This window comes from Myiozetetes cayanensis, unplaced genomic scaffold (genome assembly GCF_022539395.1).
Source record: "Myiozetetes cayanensis isolate MyiCay16 unplaced genomic scaffold, myiCay2020 scf2-11, whole genome shotgun sequence".
Taxonomy (NCBI): domain Eukaryota; kingdom Metazoa; phylum Chordata; class Aves; order Passeriformes; family Tyrannidae; genus Myiozetetes; species Myiozetetes cayanensis.
The window spans coordinates 94,222,048-94,229,213 of record NW_026087411.1 but is presented as its reverse complement, the minus strand read 5'-3'; the positions used below and the strand labels follow the sequence as shown (position 1 = coordinate 94,229,213).

General features: G+C 38.9%; 1 protein-coding gene across 3 annotated transcripts in view; it reads left to right on the top strand.

Moving 5' to 3' along the window:
* Positions 1–327: 327 nt before the first annotated feature.
* Positions 328–7,166, top strand: part of MYOM2 (myomesin 2) — a 97,406-nt gene continuing 90,567 nt past the window's right edge. The window contains exon 1 of one of the 3 annotated variants that reach the window (XM_050315429.1): positions 328–357. The gene's annotated coding sequence lies outside the window, so the exon portion shown is untranslated. Of the gene's footprint in view, positions 358–5,121; positions 5,262–5,672; positions 5,980–7,166 lie in introns of those variants that run through there. The other 2 variants (XM_050315428.1, XM_050315431.1) reach the window with 2 other exon arrangements.

The following is a 7,166-nucleotide window of genomic DNA, read 5'->3' as shown; positions in this document are numbered from 1 at the left end:
TAGATTTTGCAATCCTCTCAGCAGAGAAGCCCAGTTGCTGCAATGCATCTGTCTTGATTTACAAGTGAAGTCGAAGCGCAGCAGGAACACAGTGTGGTGTGTGGGATTAGGCTTATACTGAGCTTTGCCACTCTCGTTTTACTTCAGCTTTAATTCACACCATCTTCTCCACTGACTGCTGTGAGTTCCTCTGGCATCCCATACTAGGTCAGCAGCGTGGTGATTTGAGCTCATCACTGCAAACTTGGTGCAAATGATTAGAGCAGCAGCTATATCTGTTATTTCCTTGCACAGCTCTCAGAGCTCTCCTCTGCTGTGTCCTTTCACAGCAACTTCTCTTGCTGCGTCAGGTTTGCGGTAAGTGATATCTCCCAGGCTGGGTCCCTGCATGCAGGATGCTTCCTCCTTGCTGACAGCTTGCCTGTGAGTGATTTTGTGCTGCAGACCTTGAAAGAAAAAAATCAGAAAAACAGAAAAGATAAATGTTGCCCTTCCTCCTTTGTCTGTGTGTGAAAGTGAGCATGTGGGATTCTGCCTGTGCTACCACACAAAGGAGCCTTTCTCCCTGCCCGTCCCCAGGGTGAGTTTCTTCACTGGTCCCACTGTTCTTTCCTCTGGATGCCATTCAAAGGACAAAATGGAATAACTAAATGTCCTCTGCTGTTCAGAGAGGTCATTGCATCTTACATAAAACACACTGATCCTTTAAAACTATAACCAATTCATCACAGTCATTGTTCCGTGTAACACTGGGGGTTTTTTTCTGCATTTAAATAGCTTTAACAATGCTTAGAGAGTATTATATACTACCATACACATGCATTATCTTTCATCCTAAATACATATGAAATATCCTTGAACCTTAACTAGAATAGCTGATGTATCAGGAAATGCTTGTGCTTAGCTTACGTGCTTGTGGCAGCATAGTCTTACTGGTGAAATGTTGTACCCAGGTGAGCTAATGGAGAACAGGTATTTTTTTACTGTAGTGAGATCCAGTTTCACCTGTGGGATTGAGTGGCATTATTTTGTGTGGAAACTAAGCATATGTGCCACACTGTGCCACACTGGTATCATATTTTCAAACAAGCACAGAAAGAGAAATAACTCAGGGAGAAAATCTCATTTAATGACTGGTAGATATATTAAAAATGTGCCTTTTCTTGAGGACTTTGCTCTAACAGGTTAGAACTGAATAAAATGCCATAGCTTTACCTTTCTTCTCTTTCAGAATGACTTTGAAAATGTAGAGGAAATTGCAGGACAGATTTGAAGAAGCTGACTCCAATGTTGTCAAAGGGAGATAGCACAAAGATGGCAAATAGTAAAACACAGAAGGACAGGAGGGTGCACCAACAAGAGGACATGAAGTCTGTTAACTAGAAATCTTAGTATATCCCAAACTGTAAAAAATAGTGTGAATACTTCGGTAGATGCAGATCTTGGGTTTGCTACCTCAGCTTATGACTACAGTTATGCAGTTTTCTGGAGGGACTCACCTGAGACTGTTTTATGTCATACATGACATTCCAGGTGAGTAGCAAGTAACTTATATGGCCCATTTAGCCCTGTAGGTGCCCAAAGTGAGCTCAGACTGTTGATCTGAAAGACTTCGGGTTGTGAATTTTCTTCCCTGAGACCAGCAGAACAAATTTATTAGTCTCCTAGACATAATTAATGAAAGGCTATTATTCTACCATCCCATTCCCAAACTGTTTAAGCAACGTGATACTTGAAATAATCTTTATTGTTTGTTTGTTTGTTTTGATTTTGTTTTGGGGGTTTGTGTGTTAGTTTTTATTTTATTGATTTTTTTTGTTTGCTTTTTAATTTCTTAATGCCATATGATCCATTTCATCTCAGCGTTCTGAACAAGACCCTGGACACTTTTTGTAGGCCTAGTTTAGCCATTTGGTCTTTCCGTGTTTGTTCCTATCTTGTAGTAACAAGTGTACCAGTTTCCTCCTGTTTCCTCCATGGATTTTACCTTCTGTGTCACCCACATGGAGCCCGAGTGTGCCTTTTCTCCCATATGCCATGGCTGGCAGTAAAAGTGAGCTGCATGACAACAACGAGGAGTTTGCTCTTCAGAAGTGCTTCATCACACAAAGTGTCCCAACGTGCATCTTTCTCTGGGATTGGAATCGTACTCTGATTGGATATTGTAAAAAGAAAAGGCCTGCAGTAGGGCAGGAAAACTGTGGGCTACTCCTAAGTGGAGTAAAACGCAAGTCATTCCCATCACACCTTGATCAAAAGTAATGAATGGTCCTAAATATTTCTCTTGTGGATGTAAAATTAAGTGTGAAATGGAGGCAGGGAGCAGCTGGCCAGGTGGCATTGTCCTTGGACACTGGAAATGTGGAGTCACTGGAGAGAAATGAGTGTTAGGAAATGAAGAGTTTCAGAGCACAGGCTATGTTTGATTTAGAAAATGAAACTCTAAGTGGGGAATATGAAAATTCTTTCATTAGTCTTATTAAAGATAATGACCAGTTGATCTTGTTCCTTTAAGAAGCACAAGAAGAAATCAGATTAATTTTTGCTTACTCTGCAGCTAAAAATATTCAGACTGTACACTCTGAAAAATTTGTTAAGGTAGTAACAGTCCTTTTAGTCTACCTAAAGTTACCCAACATCCTAATTTCTTCATTAGTTTATTACTAAAAATCTCAATGCCTGAAATACACTGCTCTGTATTTGGTAAGTTCTTGAAGTGTCTTCAGTACTATTGAGTAACTTCAGGATAAACTGAACAGAGATGACATGTTTCTAATTATGTTGAGAGCACTGTCTGAGAGCTTATAGGCTCACCCACTCACATGTAATCTTATGCTGAGGTTTGGAGAGAGCTAAGCATGCTGTAGTCTAATAAAGTGCAGGAGAAAAGTAACTTGGAAAATTAAAAACCCTCAAAGAGGATAACATGAACATGGAAAATAATTGATTGATGGATATAATGATTAATGAAAAGATTGTGAGGAGAAAGAACAGCTGATGGCATCTGACAAAGTGACCTTGGCAAAACAAGGCATGCAGGTGACATAGGAGTATCTGAGATAAAGCTGTAAAAGAGCCATGTGAAAGGGGGAGAGTGGGCAGATTTAAAGCAGTGGCAGATGAAGTGTAGGAGGCAGCAAAGAAAAGCTGCCACATTCATGAGGATGAAGGAATAGATCTCCTTCCCCCTTCCTTATATACTGAATGGGAGGAGAGTCTAGTTTGAAAGCGTTGTAAAGGAGAGAGAAGGCATTCTTTAGAATGGACCCACTCTGCATAGCTCCTGAAGAACATTTGGTTGTCATCAGAAACTAATGACTCTCCCATGCCTGCTGTTCAGAAGCACTTTCCTATTTTAGTCACTACAAATATTCAGTGTTATCTGGAGCTCGTGTTCCTTCTCCTATGCCAGCCTACATGAACATAGAAAAGTCTTGTCTTAGTTTCTTTGCTCCAGTTAAACCCTGAGTTTACACTTTACTGATTCCATTTCGTCATTTTAATTTTGTCAGTTCTCTTATGGCATGCTGTTCTCCCCTGCTACATTTACAGGTTTCGAGATTGTTGGTGACTGTGCCATAACATGCACAAGCTGCTCTGCCTCTGTATTGCTCCTGTGGTACTTATATCCCACCTTGCCTTCACTCCAATATTGCTTAGCAGTTTTTCATTCTCAGCAACTGCTCCATTCTTAAGTCTACCAAGTTCTGTGCTTACCATCTCTCTCTCTCTCTATATATATATGTACTAATAAAATGAAGAGTGTTATGGACGTCATGGCTGATCTCTAGAACTACTGGCATGACCATGTCTGCACTATAAAGCTATATTAGCTAGCAGAGCAGGAAGATTGCACTCAAACCTCCATGGGCAATGGTGCCTTGCTCAGGTTGAATTCTGATTGTACTCAGGTTTTGTTTGGGCAAGTGCCGTGTGTTCTAGTCTGACACAGTATCAAGGGGCATTCAAATCCTGTTACAGTATTGATGACTGAATTACCATGCCTGAGAATCTCCTGTTAGGTTCAGTAGCCAATTATTCTACCTTCAGAAGTTGCCTTCCGAGAAGGCTGGCACTCCAGGGTCTGATCCAGGCAGACATAAACATGATAACAACTCAGCCAGCCTTGGCTTGGCTGTTACCCATTTTGGCATGAACAAATCCAGGTTGTCTTCACCCAGCATGGTAGGTGCCCATCACTGGACTTGTTGCCATGCAGAGCTGATATGAAAAATTATTTTCCTAAATCTTGTGAACATCAGGAGCCTGATTTTTCATTAGAACAGAAACAGACCATAGAGGTGACAGAAATATGTGTGAGACAGTTTATGGCACTGTCTGACCATAACGTGGCTAACCTTTCCTGGAATAATTAACTTAGAGGTTTGTTTCTCTTTCCTGAGATGTACCATGTTAGTAAGCTCCCACCACATATTTTTTAAACTTTCAAACTAACTTTTGAATATTTTGCAGTTAACACTTTCTGGCTTATCTCTGTAACTCTAGGCTTATACATCTAAGCTAAAACCTGAAATTTTGTCACTTCAGCAGTGGGAAACTCCCAGAGAAGAGTCAAATGGTTTCAGATAGATGCTTGTAAAGTTGGTTTTTATTCATAAGGCTATATGTTGTTAAACACAAAACTAAGGAAAAGTGTCTCATCTGAGAAGTAGATGCAGGGGCCTTTGTGCACAGCACTGAGACCTCTGCAGCTTTGGCATCTATATCCAAACTGCTTATCCTGGGAGGACACATTTTAGTCAGCTGCTTTGGAACAGGATGAATTGCATTTGTGCAGTGACTTTCTCCACTGACAGTAAAGACAGTCTGTGGTAAGGAGTTCAGGTACAAATGTGGGGATAAGCTATATAATAGTAGTCTGCATTCACATTGTAGGACAATTGTATACATGATGATAAATCATCAGATGAGAATCAACTTTGGACAGATTAAATGAGAAACAGTTGAGCATAAAAGTGAAAAAAAAATCAGAATAATGTCCTAAATCTGTGGTTATGTGTTTAGCCGTAAAGTGCAGAGATTTTTGTTTCTTGACCCCTTTTCCTATTAAATATGTGAAGATCAACATTTTCTGTGGGTGTCTCTATGAACCAGAAAATGGGCAAAGAAACGGATGCATTTCTGTGGGAGGCTGAGTGCTCAGCAGACCGAGACAGAGCTGAAAGGTCTCTGAGGACTGTAGGTTTTTGGAAATGTATTTTCCTGAGGGATGATGAGATTACTGTTGTCTAGACCAACAGGTAAGAAACACATGATGCTACTTGTTTCCCTTTGTTTTCATTTTGTGCTTGTTCTCCCCTTCTCCCCTGTGAGTAGGTGTAGCCTCTGTGTAGTTAGACACAGATGTGAAAAATCTTCTGAATTTCATTGGTGGAATATAGGGACCTTTTTTTCTTTCTTTTTTTTTTTTTTTTTTTTTTTTTCTAAGGATGTTGGATTAGGTAGCCAAGAATTTGGGGGATTGAGAGTCTGTTCTTATCTTCTGGTGTAGGTGGTAGTAGAATTCAAATACTCTTATGAAGGAAATTACAAATTCAACTCAAGCTCTTGAACTCTTTTTGCCATTATTATAATTTTCTTCTGGAAATGCAGCTTTTCAGAGTGAACATGACATTGTGAACTGAGAACTTCTTGCCTTGGGGCCCCATCTAGTGGGTAGTGACTTCTACTGAGCAGCACCAAGAGCAACGTTATTTGTGTTGCTGAGAAATGAAAAGCAGGAAAAGGAGCTGATATGAAAATTCATTACAGAGTTTAGTAATCCTAAATGAAATGCCCATGTGTTTGTTCTTCTCCTGCTGTCATTTTGTTACTTTCTCTCTACAAATCATCCATTTCTTCTCTGTATCCCTGCATTTCTTGTTCTAATGGAATGGCTATATTATTTCACTGAGTATGCAGCAATCATTGGTATATGATACAAGGATATCGGTATTCCTCTGTGAACTTACCCATAAGGTAAGAGGCTTCTTATGTAAACTTGAAAGTAGGAAGCATTGCAGCCAAACTAAAAGGTCTGTCAGAGCCAAACACTTAAAATCTGTATTTCATCTTCACAGAACTCCTTACATTCCAGATGTTAAAATGGTAATCATGCTCAGGCAGGCACTGTTTGTTTAATCTATATATTAGGAAAAGAAAAGAAAACATCTTGATAAATGAAAAAAGGTTTTATGGCTATATCCAAGTTATTTTTACATAAGACATTCTTCTAGTCCATCTGTCAAATGAATTTAGCAAGTCAAATTTCAATTTCAATTGCACTTAAGTCATTCAGTGTAACCCGAGGGAGTAAGATGAATAGCTAGACAGAATATATGGACCTAGCTGTTTAATAATTTGCTTTTTTGAAATAAAAAGAAAAAGAAAGAAGGAAATAGCTAAACTATCTGGTAAGGATAAAGCTGTTTTCTCTGGCAAATGTATTTTACAGAACTAGCTGTTTTGATGAGAGTGTCTGTAACATAGCTGATAATTTTTCAGTTTAAGATGAACCCTGATGAAAGCACTTTCTGAAGATTTTCTGTGCTATCCGTATCTTCAGAGAGGATCCCAAGGGATGGAGACTGGATACTCCTGAATTTGTGTAACAGAGTTATTTTACAAAGAAAGTCATTTTATAAAAGATAGGCAGATTATTTTCATTAAGCTGTATAGCAGTGTTATTTAAAAACTCTGCACAAAACTCCCAAGATAGAGATATTGAAAGACAAATGGGCGTCTGGCTGAAAAGAGAAGTGCATTATTGAGAAAGAAGCCTTTTTAAACTTTGACTGTTGACCTTGCATACCTCTTTGCCTTAGATTTTTTTTCTTTTTGTTTTCTTTTTAAATTTAGTATGTGTGTCAGGAAAAGACAAGTGAAGTAGCCTTTCCACATCGTGAAAATCTGACTCTTCAGTTTACTGTTTATAGAGGAGGAAGAATTTTAAAAGATGAGTGTGTGTGTGTTTTAGTATAGAAGAATGATCAACAAATAATTTTTCATTTTTTTTCTTATTGTCATCATATCTATTTGTATTATTTTCTATCAGTTTTCAGCCTTTCTTATTTGTTCTTTAGCCTCTATAGGTGACACCCCTTTTGCAACACATCTCCCTATTTTGATAGCCTATGTTGGGTTTATGCTGTCTCAGGAGTCACGTA